This window comes from Dryobates pubescens, chromosome 24 (genome assembly GCF_014839835.1).
Source record: "Dryobates pubescens isolate bDryPub1 chromosome 24, bDryPub1.pri, whole genome shotgun sequence".
NCBI classification, from domain to species: Eukaryota; Metazoa; Chordata; class Aves; order Piciformes; family Picidae; genus Dryobates; species Dryobates pubescens.
In genome coordinates, this window is record NC_071635.1 from 9705546 (window position 1) to 9720079 (window position 14534).

At 38.0% G+C, this 14534-nt stretch overlaps 1 long non-coding RNA gene across 1 annotated transcript; it reads right to left on the reverse strand.

Annotated features, from left to right (window-relative positions):
- Positions 1–1246: 1246 nt before the first annotated feature.
- LOC128898482 (uncharacterized) lies at positions 1247–6233 on the reverse strand. The gene is made up of 3 exons (XR_008462853.1): positions 6146–6233; positions 3745–3914; positions 1247–1392 (listed from the first exon to the last, which is right to left on the reverse strand). It is a non-coding gene; the product is annotated as an uncharacterized LOC128898482 (long non-coding RNA).
- Between the last annotated feature and the right edge of the window lie 8301 nt (positions 6234–14534).

Sequence of the window (14534 nt, forward strand, 5' to 3'; positions counted from 1 at the left end):
TAGTACTTTAGAAAGATCATTTCTGTAACTGAAAAAAAAAAAAAAAAGAAAGATAAAAATCCGATTCTTTCTAAAATGGTTGAATAGGCCAATGCCTAAAAATAGTGTTGTGGACAACTTGCAAACTACTGCTCAACAAGTTAGTTACTCTTTTCAGTTATTTTATTCAAAGAACAATTGTAACCTAGCTAGATCGGAATATGAAGAAGAGTTCATGTGCTTGCAAAAATGCAGTTGTAGGTCAATAATTTTCTAAGCTCAAACTGGGAGTGGTTGACCAGTCATGCCTAGATGTCAGAAGATGTGTTGAGCAATGTTTTGTTCTTTAAAGCAAATAAAACCTCGTTAAAAATGAGAGCTAGGAAGCTAACACAAGACAGTTATTTGTGCTTGAGGGCACAAATTGGTGGATCCCACAGATTTCAACACTCTGCTATCAAGTAGGCATGCTGCTGTGTATCCAAAATACAGTTTTTCATCCTGGAATATTAGTTCCTAGGATGTGAAATGTGTCTCTTAAGAATATATTATAAATTCCCATGGTTTACTGTTTATTCTCATAATATTAAATATATAATGTAGCTATATGCAGTATAGATTAAATTTAATTTTATCTCAATATTTAAATAACACAGAATAAAATTACTTATTTTCATCTTGATGGTCAAAACTCAGGCACTACCTGGCAAAAAAGGGGAACAGGTCCTTTAGCTTCCCTTTGTTGAACTGGATTCTCTTTGGAATTAAGACCAAACATAAACACCTCATTTCATGAACTCAGAAAATGAAGAGGCATTCATAGTTTTGCATAGTTTTGGGTTTTGTGTTGCTAATGATTTTTACTAATATGAGGGGGAAATAAGTTCACAGTCATCATCTTTGATGGTGTCAGGAGATGCTGGGAAACTTGGCATCCGTAGCATGTCTGGAATTTACAGGTACTTGTCACAGGCATAGTAGTAAATCAATGTAATGCTGCTATACTGCCATCATTTTGCTATGCTGCTGTAGCAAAATAACACAAGAATTTAGGTGATTTAGGTCACTACTAAAGAATTTATGGTATTTCAACTGCCCCTCAGCCTATCTTCTGATTTGAGATGTTTCTGTCTTCTACAAGCTGGAATGCTAGTTCCCCAAATCCCCGTTTCTTCCAGATGCGTCGTCAATATCGGTAAATAATGCAAAAGGCACTTGCAAAATTCAGACTCCATCACATCACTATTTTGCTTGTGGAATTACCTTCCCTGAAGTACATTTTCCTTTACAGCTGGAATTGGAAACGATCTTCAGATTTATGAGGCAACAGGTGACGAGGCAACAGGCTTTTGTTCCTTCCTTCCTTCCTTCCTTCCCAATTTCTTAGATGGTACCAGACATTCATCTTCAAAACTAAAATTAAGAAAGTAGAGTATTTCATGCTGATCATTTGCTTTTAACAGAACAAGGCTGACATGTGTTGGCTGCTGTTGGCATCACATTATGGCCATGACAGGGGAAGGGAACGTCTTTGTGTGTCAGTTTTAGCAAAGCATTCAACTTACATATACACAGTAAGTTGTCAGAGCAATAGTAGAAGAGCAATGGCAATTTTCCAGTATGAAATGCAGTTGTTTTCAAGCATGTAATCTGCTCCATCAGTTTGGCATAAATTCACAGAGAAAATTCTGCTTTTGTTTTCTAATCTACCTGAAGTGATTTACCAAGTGTGTATATATATATATATACATGTGTCTGTACGTTGTCCTGAAATAGCTTGTGCTGGGGGTCAGGGGTTTGTGGCGTACACAAAATCACTCTTTTCTGAACATCTATGTACCATAAATAATGAATGAAGCATCCCACACTGAAGTGTAATGCACAGAAGTCATCTGAGTACAAAAATTAAACGTGAACCAGATGCTTTTACGTTTTAAAGAGCTGCCAGGATGACAGCACTATAGCACAAGGACACTGTCAGGACAGCTGTTCTACATGCTGGGTCCCAGCTGCAAATGTGATGTACCTTTCTGAATGCAATTCAGAATTGCCATAAATCCTTTGCTAATAAGTTTCTCTGAGGCTTCAAAAGGACTCTGGCAATGATTAGATTTCTGATATAACAAGATTTACTTACTGACAAGGTCTAATATACAACATATACGAGAAGTGAAATTTATAGTGAATGGTCACTCTTAAAAACATTTTGTGTGTCATTGCCTTGGTCACCAGGCTATTACATTACTTCTGTATCATTTATCTTTAGTAGAAAGAGTACTGTAATAATTGTGTGTGGTGATGGAAGATGAGGCTAGACAGCAACTCCTTTGAAACAGAACGTGGAGCAGGGAAGGAAAAAAGGCCAAAAATTGTTCATCTTTCAAGGAAAAAAAAATTATCACATTGAGCAAGTCATGTATATGTCCTGCTTTATGCAGTTCTGGTACTGCTTAAATAGCTCATTGAATGGCACCCATATCAGCTCTAAAGCTCATAGAGTAAAGCTAATACAAAAGAATACACAGCCTCTTACATTCTCCTTTTTTTTTTTCCTTTGTACAAACTGTACTACTCCTGTTTGTCATTTTAGCTTAAATATTTGTTTGTGGAATCTTTTCTTTCTCTTCTGAATTACTCTGTTTGGGGAGCTTTTGGGTGTCAGCTATTGCAAAAAGAACCAGCAGCAGACAATGAATGGCAGCCCTTCCTCATCTGAAACAAAGATCCCCGGTCTCTCCAAGGACAAATGTTAGACTTGAATTATTTCATCAGGAAAATCAGAAGCAAAATAGATTAATTTTCAAAGTGTTCTGAAAGGAATTTTCAGTGGGCACAGACCAATAGCAAATAAGGTTTGCCTGTTGCCCAAGGGGTGCTGCTTCACTTGCTGTGTTGTTACACTAAATAGTTTATTGCTCACCTGAACAAAAAAGAGGAGCAGAAACGGTGTCACAGAGGGTGATACGAATGAAGGACGAACAACAAGATGGATTGCTGTCAAAGCATGCTGGCTCTTGTGAGGGGTACCCCAGATTAGGGTACTTCCCGAGCACGTAGCTCAGGGTTTGTATGAGCTCTCAGTCTCATAACAAGCTGCTGAAGCAACTTGTTTAGGGGTGAGTATTTGCTGTGTATGCTTCCTTTGGATTATGTAGATTTTCTCTCTTCCATTTTTCTAAATCCTACTTGCCCTGCAGCAGCAGCATTTAACTCATGGTAAAGAAAATGAGATCCCATTCCTGACTTTTGCAATGTCTGAGCAGCTATTTGGTCTACAATTTTGCACGTAGATCTAGTTCCCTAAACTCCACCCTATTGTCATGGTCCCTAAATTCACTGTAAGAGTTGTCCTTGATATTTAAGTGGCATAGCATGTCTTTCAGGAACAAAGCTTTATTTAATTTGCCTGAGAAGCTCCCATAGTGACCGTTCATGTAATGGCATAAAGCCTATTAAGAAACCTAAGTTTCAAGCCAAACCGGAGAGCCAACTATGCTTATCGGTAAACTTTATTACCATTTGTATAAAAAGACAAAATAGATCTGATACCTTTACAGGGAAGGGGAATCTGTGAGAGCTAAAGCAGAAGCTTGGTAATGTGACCTTTTAATAAGCCACAGCCAGTATCCCCAGATTGAAAAAGAAACAGCAAAATGAAAAGATGATACAGCCTCGTCACAACCTAGGGCTAGAATGACAATATCACTGTGAAATACTGCTAAAGGCAGAAAGAAAGACAACAAAGAGGAGTAGTTAAATATTTACCATCTGAACCTTGTAAAGGACTTGGCCATACACCAACTAGGACTGCCCTTGTGTCCTGCTTCAAGAAGAGCTGGCTTTCTTGGACCCAGACCATAACTCTGCTTTGTAAGATGGCAGTGTTTAAGGGTCAAGAGACTAGGAGAGGCGCAGAACTGCATTTGTCTGGATTGCTGAAAGATTAATGGGGGGAGAAAAAGCAGTCACATATACCATATGGCCAAAAAACCCAGCATAGACTGAAAAAACCCTCAACCATACCTAACACAGAGGCAGAAAGTCTTGCTGATTAAATTTGTCAGGAGCCTGATTACAAAAATACTTTTCCAATAGTAGTACCAAGGATGCAAGATTCCCTAACTAACAATTCAGTAACCACCATCTTTTGCAAATGTTATTTTAGTTAGGGTTGTCAGATACTAGGAGAAATCACCTATGTAACAACTTTTCTGTGGCTTTTTTACATTTCAACTATTGCTTGCATGTGGAGCCCCATTCTAGAAGATGATGAGCATATTTTATTTGTATGATGCTTAAAACTAGAAATCATCATCATTCCCCCCTGCATGCTTAGATCTACAAAAAGCTAGATGGATACTACTGGGCCCCCCAGCCCTGGAGATATTCAGTGTGGGGCTCCACAGGGCTCTGGGCAGCCTGATCTAGTTAAGGATGCCCCTGCTTACTGCAGAGGGGGTTGGACTAGATGACCTTTCCAACCCAGACCATTCTATGATTCTGTAAGTAGACTGACAGACAGATGATGCATGTGGTTTGTAAGACACTCATAACTATCTTGGTACAATAATTAATAAAGGATATTCCTAATCCTTTCTTGCCAGATCCATCAGAGCATCCGATATTCAGAAGGAATATGTCATAAGCATCTGAAGATCTGTTTGCAGACATGCCAAGAATGCAAAAACCTTTTAAAAACATTTACCAATTATGTGTGCATACTTAACCCAGGGAGACCTTCTGTGAGCCTGCCTGCCAAACTCATGTATCAGTTATGTGAGCTGTTGCAATTAATATGTAGAGCTCCACTGCATTACCTTGCTTTCTGGGAAGAACTGGAAAAAAATTATTTATATTTTATTTTAAGGCTCAAACAACAAAGTGATGAGGGCTGGACTAAGGAGGATTGTGGGAAGAGGTTGTTTGCAGATAGCTTTAGAAGACTATAGGGAAGATTTGCCTTTTCTCGAGTTAGAGAAGGCTATGTTTTGTCTTTGACTCTGAGAGTAATGTAAACACCTTGTAACTGAGGGAGAGAAACTGGGCAGGATTTGGTTGGATGTGTTAAAATATTGTTTTGTTATTTTGACCTGTTGTATGCCTTAATTACACATATGTCAGTAGGAAATGACCAGTTGAGATGTGACACGTGCCTTCTCATAGACTATATGACCTTACTGTGTAATGTAATAAATGTCTTTGCTTGCATATGTCTGGTCCAGAAAGCATCAGTCAAGGTAATTAAAACACCTATACTATTACAGAGGACAATGCTACTAGCCACTCTGGCTGTAGCCACCCTCCATTGTATGGAATAGGGACTTCGGATATAACCATCTCCAAGATCAAGAAAGAGTGAGCCATGTTGTTGAAGTGAATGTCCTGTAAAGAAACAAGTTATGGCTTTCAAGTCATCAAAAATCATTAATATATAAAGTCCAAACAAAAACTAACACATCATTCTTTGCCTTAATGTCTGTGCAAAGTGGCTAAAGCACGCAAACCCAGGAAGAGGTGGCTGGAGGGGCACCAGTCTTCTGTTACATAATTTAAAACAACTCATCGTGCCATCTTTCTGATAGATTTCCTGCAAATAAAATCCTAAACTGATTACAATGTATTATGTTGATGATAAAAATATATATGCCATTTTAGGACCTGGCTGTAAAACTGATACTTAAAGAAAAAAGCTCTTGAAGGAAGGGTTCCAACATCCTTTCGTAGTGACATAAAGTAAAGCAGAGGCCAGTTGTTTTTAAAAGATAATGCTGTGAACATATAAATTGAAATACGAAAATAACTTTGTCTCTTTCTTTTTATGTAATCCTTTGGTTTGAATCTAGGTACTCAAACTGGTGTGAAACCTGGCTGACTTCTTAGAGCCATTAAGAAATGTGCTCTAAGACAGAGATGATTATTGTTTGAAGGTATGACTCATTTGGTGTGCATATATGAAGCCCAAATATTGTTGCAATGTTGAGAAGTTTTGTTATGTAGAGAGTCTATAACTTTCTGCTGTTGTTCAAGTGCCAATGGAACACCCTAGCAAACATAAAAATATTAAGTGTGAGACTCTACACAAAGAGTTTTTAAATCAGCACTATAGTTTTCATTAATGTAATGAAAAACAATTCTAGAAGTTTGTAGTTCTCTTATATGATATTACCTGGTTGGATGAAAATGCAGAGCTCTGAATTTTCCTTCCCAGTTTTTTTCAGAAGCTTGGAGAATTTCTGGTGGTATCTTCTCTTGGGTGTCCTTCAGCAGTGTCTCATACTTTCCACACACAGATTGGGAGCAGCAGAATACATGCCTATGGATATCACACTTTCCAGAATTCTGGATGAACGCTGCTCAGCACGCTGGGGAGCCAAATACAAATGCTTTTCCTTAGCTTTATGACATGATGCTGCAGCATGAGATATAAAAAACCCAAAACAAAATAACAGAGGTGCTATGTAAACACAGCCTAAGTAAGACCTTATTTTTCTGAACTGGACTTTGCACTTAGAGGTTTTTTTTTCAGTTTTACCAAAACTATTTCTTCCTGATCAAAGCTGAAGTGTATCTGGAAGGTGCTTTTGGTTTTGTGTTTTGTTGGTGGTTGTTGTTTTGTTTTGTTGGTGGTGGGTTTGGGGTTTTTTTTGTAACATTCAGAAGGCAGAAACATAAAGCAGTTTAACTTCAGTTTACAGTAAGAACAAATATGTTGATTTTATGTTTTGCCAGCCACATCTGTAGTGTGATCATTAGGCAAACTCATGAAGATTGTATATGATTTTTTTTTAAAGTAAAACATTTGATTAGCTTCAAGTGCATGGTTTCAGATCACAGGTCAGTATTTAGCATTTCAGATAGAAATATTATTGCATGCATATAGATTTCAGTGTGTATGAAATTATGACAGTAAGATGCACAAGGATGCAGTGTATGTGTCTGTGAGCTATTCCAGCTGTGAAATAGAAGGGAAAGAGGTGGGGAAGTAGCTTTTTTTCTTTGTCATAGACTGACTTCAAGTATTCCAAAACTTGTCTTTTAAGCCTGTGTCTTTAATTTACTATTTCATAATAGAAATAGTAAATTTCAGAACAAGAGGACACAGTCTCAGGCTGTGCCAGGGGAGGTTCAGGCTGGATGTTAGAAAAAAGTTCTATACAGAAAGAGTGATTGCACATTGGAATGGGCTGCCTGGGGAGGTGGTGGAGTCGCCATCACTGGAGGTTTTTAGGAGAAGACTTGATGGGGTGCTTGGTGCCGTGGGTTAGTTGTTTGGGCGGTGTTGGATTGGTTGATGGCTTGGACGCGATGATCTTGAAGGTCTCTTCCAACCTGGTTTATTCTATGTATTCTAGGTATAAGAATATATAAGGGAATGGGTTGTGGCACTTTAAATCCAGGTGTGTTATTATTGAAATGGTTTCTGCCTGTCGTCTTCTTGTGCTGGCAGTCTGCAGGCTTCACACTGTACTTTGCAATACTCTATTTGGATTAGAGATGAACCAACACTGAAATATTCAAGGGTTTAACAAAGTCATGCTGAAGAGGAACATGGAATGCTCTTCTAAAGCAATTACTTTTTTGGTTTGGAAGTACTTCATTGACAGGGCTTTGTACACAAATAATTCTATTTTTATTATCTTTCTTCACTCATAATGCACTTTAAACACCATATGGTGTCCTCAGAGAGAGTACAGATTTCCAAAAGTTAGACCTTTATCATGGGCTCCTCGATTATTACATTCAATTATTCAAACTGAACAGTAGTTTTATTTTTAGATCTTAGTTTTGCTTTCAAAAGAGGCAACTCTTGCAGTGATTACTTTCTTTTTTTTTCCCCCCCCTTCACCTCAAATGAAGGACAAAGTGGCTTAGCTTCTGTTGTGACAGCATCTGTGCTTCTGTGCTAAATATGTTTGACTCCCACTCTTGATTTCTTTTTCCCCAAGGAAGTGAGAAATGGGAGTAAGCAAGTAAGCAGAATTTTGAAATTATTCTTTGAGCAGATTTGTGTATAAAATAGAGAAATAAGGAGCAGAAATGATCTGTGGAAGAATGGTAGCCACTAAGCAGTGGCACTAAAACAGCACATGAGAAGGTGCTCCCATATCGTATCTCAACATACAGCTCAAAGGGGAACTCAGGAAGAGTAGAATAACAAGGCCCGTCTGTACGAAACTCTCCCACAAATATTTTCCTAGAGCCCCCTATCATTTTTCCCCAGGACTTTCAGGCACGCATTTTAATTTGAATTTGTCCAAGTTCCCCTTGGATTTGTGTAACCTCTCAGCATCTACCTCATCTTGTCATAAACATCATAACAACTTGTTATTTATCAGTTTATTTCTATTATCAAGGCAAACACTTCCAGAATTCAGTTCTCTGCAAAAGGGGAGTCTCAGTGTCTGGAGGTGTTTAAAAGACACGGAGATGTGGTGCTGAGGGACATGGTTTAGCACCAGACTTGGTAGAGTTAGGTAATGGTTGGGCTCAATGATCTCAAAAGCCTTTTCCAACCGAAATGATTCTACGACTTACGATGCCAGAATTAACTGAAATTTGCCAGAAATGTGCAAAGACTACAAACCCAGGAAAAACAAATAGACAACTGGCCCTGAAATTCTTATCCATTACCATATGGTTGTTGAAGCACTTTCAGATTCAGATCATTGCACCTAAATTGAGCCAGATTCACATAGTGATGGAAGGAGGTCTTTACTAACCTGTTTTGTTCCGACTTAGGGAATCATTTATCAGAGCGTGCCTCCGTCCAGTTCAGCCGATGGGGCTGAAGCAGCAGTGAATGCCGATAAGGGGATTGGGGGGCAATCGCAGTTGTGTCAAAAACCATCTGTGCTCCAATCATCGTTGGCCAAATTTCTATCTGCAAAATGAGGGTAATAACTTCTTATTACGTGTTATGAGCTTTCTAAACAGCACACAGCTCACTGTTGCAAAAGGCAGAAATTCTGGTTTTTTGCACTGTTGCATTTCTAATATTTTGGTTTTTTTAATACATATATTTACACTCTGTTTAAGTGGGAGCCATCTCAGGAGTTTAAAGCGTCAGAAAATGTGGTCTCATTCAAGCTAAATAACAAAGAAGAAGTTGTTGTTGTTGTTGTTGTTTTCTTCCTTTTTCCAAATTACCTATAAATTGTCACGAGAAACAAGCACTGCTTATACCACCTCTCAGGATATTTATGAGTAGGAGTCAACTGATTTTGTGGAACTGGCAGTCGGAACCAGCGCTGTCCTGCTGTAAGAGTAAATTATCACAAGGCTCAATACTTGACGCAAATTTATCTTTTCAGAGCATTGTCAGTGACAAAATTGTAAAAAGAACAGAAAATGACACTGTAGCATTTTGGTTTGTGCCAGAAATGTAGGGAGATCTGAAAATGGCAACAAAAACTAATCCATTTTGTGACAAATCCAAGATTTTAGTCTTATGGATGGATCTCCTTAGAGCCATATATAAATACTATTAAAATACTGTGCAAAGGAACAGATGGCTTTTTTTTTTTTCCTTTTCCAGAGGGTGATCTGCATGTGGATGAAGTTCAGTGTTATTAATGGTCATAAAATCATTTGCAAATATTTTAAACACAAGTATTAGCATACCTCAAACTTGGCAAATGTCCTCCTTCGCAGGAAATTGAATTCTGGAAATATGTTTTCCTTGATACTGGATGTAATAATGTAATTAATGAGTTGAATGCTTGCTCAGTTCACCTGAATGTTGAGGTAGCATTGTCAAATCAAGGAAAAGTCAGGAAACGTAGAAAATAAATGATAAGATTTTAAGGGCATTGTGCACTTCTAGATTGTCCTTTAATGTGCTCCGTGGTCTGTCATGGACATCCTGCACTGACATGTTTTATGGAGTGTCATTTATTGCATAAATAATGGATATTAAATTACAAAGCTGATAATGAAAAGACATGGAAAATACAGCTCTACAAATCTAACTTGGAAATTTTTCATCTTTTTGGTGTTACTCCCTTTATAGGAATTGAGTGCTGGTTGTTCTGACACTAAGGTTTCAGACTATGCTCAGCAACAACTGCTAAGTGTAATTGGCAATAAGAATGAGAATACAGCTTGTGGCTGTTCAGCTTGCATTGGGACTAGCCATATACTATTGTTCCACTCCTGATGTTCTAGAAGAGCAGAACAGGATCTGCAATGTCATTTTTTTGGAACAGTTGAAGGAGAAATACACACTTAAATTAAGACTGCAATTTTCAAAAGATACCCAAATCTTATTATTTTAACTGATTTGTCTCATAAGAGTGCCTCTGCCTTGCTATATTTTTTTTCTTTTATTCTCTGTGTCCCAGTCAAAACTTTACAGACGAAGTTGCTGATAGCATTTTTCTTCTTTCTCTAACTTTAATACTAAATCTCTAAACCTCCTGGAGGACCAGTGCAAATTAATTAAGTGGATAAAACTGGAACTTTATTCCTTCCTCCTTTTCCACCTAATTAACTGGGGTTTTTTTCCTACCTCTTAGCAACTTTAACTAGCACAGTTTGTCACTTCAGCTCTTCCTCTCTGGTATCTTTTGCCTCTCCCCACTTTACTTTTAAACCATAACTTATTTCTAGCAAAAATCTCTCCAACAGTGAGAAATATGATCGATGACAACAGGAGGAACACAATCCCTGCAATTATCTTGTGGCACAGTTTAGTCATTTAATGGCCTAGAAACATTTTCTCCCTTGACTGAGTTGTTAAGGGCTTGTTAGTTTGACCTCAGGCCACCCCCAAAGCCTCCTCTGTGAAGAAAGGGCTTTAGCTCTTAAGAGTTGATCAAAACCATTATTGGGATACTGGAACTTCTGATTTTTATTTTTTGTTTGGTTGGTTTGTTTATTCTTCATCACTTAAGCCATGATCTGCTTGGAAGCACAGTGACCTTTTTCCAGAGACACAGAAAAAACTGCTAAATAATCATGTGTGGTAGAATATTTGAGAAGCTCTATTAAATTTGACAAGACCAACCCTGCTAAATGTTAAGTACTTGCTGTGGGGTGCTGTGTGAGGGTTCCACTGTGCCTGGTTCCTGAAAGGGAAAATATATATCCATACATACATATAGAGAGGTAGGTTGACATAGATAATGTGCTAATGAAGATGGATTGTAGTGCATTCATCTTTTGTTCTGCTGTGAAGAGAATAAACATAGTGTCATGAGATGGCCTACAAAGGCTAGAAGTGATTTCAAACTGACTGCATGCTATGCATCATGAACCCTGTGGGCATTTTTTCTCTTTCACAGGTGCAAGCTGGTACCAAAACCCAAGAAATGAGATAGCCCTGGTCATGGTTACGATGTTGCAGGGATATCAGGAAGCATTTTTATGTACTGGGTCCTTTGGTGTGGTAAATGTACCAAAAGGCAAGCCTAACTTTTCTGTCAAGAGAATAATTTACACAGGAATAGCATCACCTACTAGAATAACACAACTCTCACCCAGAAATGTGTTTGTACTCATGATCTTTTCTCTTTCTATGTGTAACTGTAAACAAAAGGCATGTAACTTCTTTTTTTTCCTGAGCTGTCTTATCCTTCAGTTCCCACTCATAAGTCACTGAAGTCACCAACATACTGTCCTGAGGTCCTTGCATCCCTGGTATCCACTTTGAGTACTTTTTATACTTTCTGTGGTAATGATAACTGATAATGATACTTACTCATTGTACTTTAGTAAGCTACACTTTCATGGAAGAAAGACCAAACTGAACATAAACCCTACTTATGCTTCAGGGAATATAGCTATCTCTATCTACATCCATCTATTTATTTTGATATATATCATATAAATATAATTATTATATAATACATTATAAGCTTCGACTTTTGTCCTTAACTCGAAGTAGGCCAAATTTGATACTTTGCTAAAAGTATTCCTAACTATTTATATGACATTTATTCAGAAAAAAAATAAAAAGCACTACTAATTACTAAAAGAAATTTTTTCTGACTTTAAATCATTAAGCACTTGAAATGTAATTCAAATGTATTCACCAAATGCCCTAGTTTATAATACTCGAGGATATGAAAAGAGCATTAAAAAGTAAAATAAATAAAACAGAAGAAACAAGGGCAAAGTCAGTCTCAGTACTAAAGGTAGAAGCTTGTATTTAAAATGCAAGAAGAAAAACATGAAGAGGTATGATCAAGTACCTTTTCAAACAAGCACAAAAGCCTCCAAATCTGAAGGTTCATATGCCCTTGCTTGCAGTGGGGCCAGGAATGCTGCAGATGTTTGCACAGAATCACAGCTGAGTAATTCTCCCTCTCTCTTAGTACCCATCAGCTTTGCAGGCTGAGTTTACAGTGTCGGTGCAGATATCTGAAAAACAGACAAATAGAAGATAAAAACTTTTGCAAACTTGCCTGAAGCTTACTGATGAAATGTAGCCAGCGTAGCATTTCCTGGGAAGGCAGGTATTGGCATTCCACTTATTAATGGTTTTTAACCCTGATGGGTCTCCCTGTATTTTGCTTCATATAGCTAATTAAGAAGATTGTAAGTTGTGCTGCTAACCCACACAGTGATGCCATGGAATTAACTCATTTGCTTCTACCTTTTTCAGAGACCCAGCCATAAGATGCCACTGCACAAGATTTCTGTCCAGACAGCTGAAGGCAGCCTGAAGTGATCAGCTTGCCAGCAAATCCCTCCTGTGATAGTTGGTCTCCCTTAGCAAGGTCTTTTGACTGATGTCTCTGTCTGTCACTATCAAAGACAGATAATGCTACAAGAATAGATTGATTAAGTGATAGAAATTTTCTGGAAGCTGCTAGTTTGACTCTACACCAAAGATTAAGATTGTATTAGGTATACAAATAGCTCAGTCTGTGGTACACAAGTAGCTCAGTAGTAATCATGAGAAGAGAATAAAGCAGCACTGTTCTACTCTAAGTATATTATTCAAGTACTCCATCCACAATTCACTCAGTTCTATGTTGTACATATAAGTCTTGCTTCCCAGACAGTATGTAGACTGACTCAACTCCAAAGCCAAGAGCCTGTTGTATTTCTAAAATAATCAGTATTTTTTAATTTTCAAAGGCAGAAGCTTCAACATCAGATTAAGGTACAGTAAGGGATTTTTCCTCTCCTTATTCTGAGGACATAGCTGCATTGTTTCACCACTATTTCACCTAGCTTTCCATTTTCATTCATAAGCCATAACTTACTAAAAACTGTTTTGTCAAAGAAATAAAAGGAAAATGAAAAGAAGTGGAAAATAAAACTCCCTCGCTGCCAACTTCATTGCCAATCCTTTATTAGAGTTTGATCTAACTACTTTCTATTGAGAATAAAACAAAACTCCAAGTGATGAGGTCAGGAATCTATTATTGCCCGAAGCAATCAGATAAACACAATGCCAAAAGCAAGGTGAATATTCTGCAGATAATACCTGGAAGAAAGAAATCAGCCATTCAGGGCTGGAAACGGCTCAACCCAGGACCTATTCAACTAGCTTTCAAATCCTTTGCAGGCTCTCTCCAGCTCTTGAAATATCAAAGATTATACTAAATGCCAATATATAATTTTTTTTCCTGTCATTAATTTTTCAATCCAGTCTAGAATAGTCTTTGTAATTAATTTTTCTGTGAAAAATCACAGTTTCATCTCCAAAGACAATGTGGCTTGACTAAGCATCAGGAAGCAGAATGAAACGTCTGCGCGTGACAAATTCTCTTTTGGCAATAAACTGCAAAGGGTCATGAATGAAAGATGTACCTATTTATGTCCATGAATGTGTAAAATATGTCTGCCTTTGTGACAGGAATTAACAGAAAGTGCTTTTCTATTTTGAGCAATGCTCTTCATATATTTCTTTTTTCCCCCCCTATAATTTTATCCAAAGTAAGGAGACCCAAAGAGGAGATATGGAGCATATTTCATTAGCTTAAGAGAATGTTAAATAAAGAAAATGACAAAAGAATATTCACAATGCCTTCATGATGAGCAGTTGGTATTTCCAGCAAACTGTCTGCATTCCTAACTGGAAGAGGTAGAAGCTTGGATCCCATTCTTTTAAATTAAAAACACATAGTGGACTGATGTCAGTGACAGTACACGTCTATCAGTCTCACATACCTGACCTCATTCAGCATTCAGGGTCAGACTTAACCATTTTGCTACTTTTTCTTTAGACTCTATAAGGATGGAAGCTTCCAGTAGTTCACGCACCTCGTTCATTGCTTTGTTGGGAGTTTTAAGATCCCTTCGAACACAAACTGTCCCAACCCTCTTAGCCCAAACACAGGATTTTCCACAGAATTACAGAATGTTAGGGGTTGGAAGGGACCTCTAGAAATCATCAAGTCCAACCTCAGCCTTCCAAAGGAGGATCACTTAAGGCAGGCTACTCAGGCAGGTTTTGAAAGTCTCCAGAGAAAGAGGCTCCACAATCTCTCTGGGGAGCCTGTTCCAGTTCTCCATCACCCTCACCATAAAGAAGCATCCCCTCATTTTCAGGTGGAAGCACCTGTGTTCTAGCTTGTACCCTTTAAAGGGGTCATGAACCTATC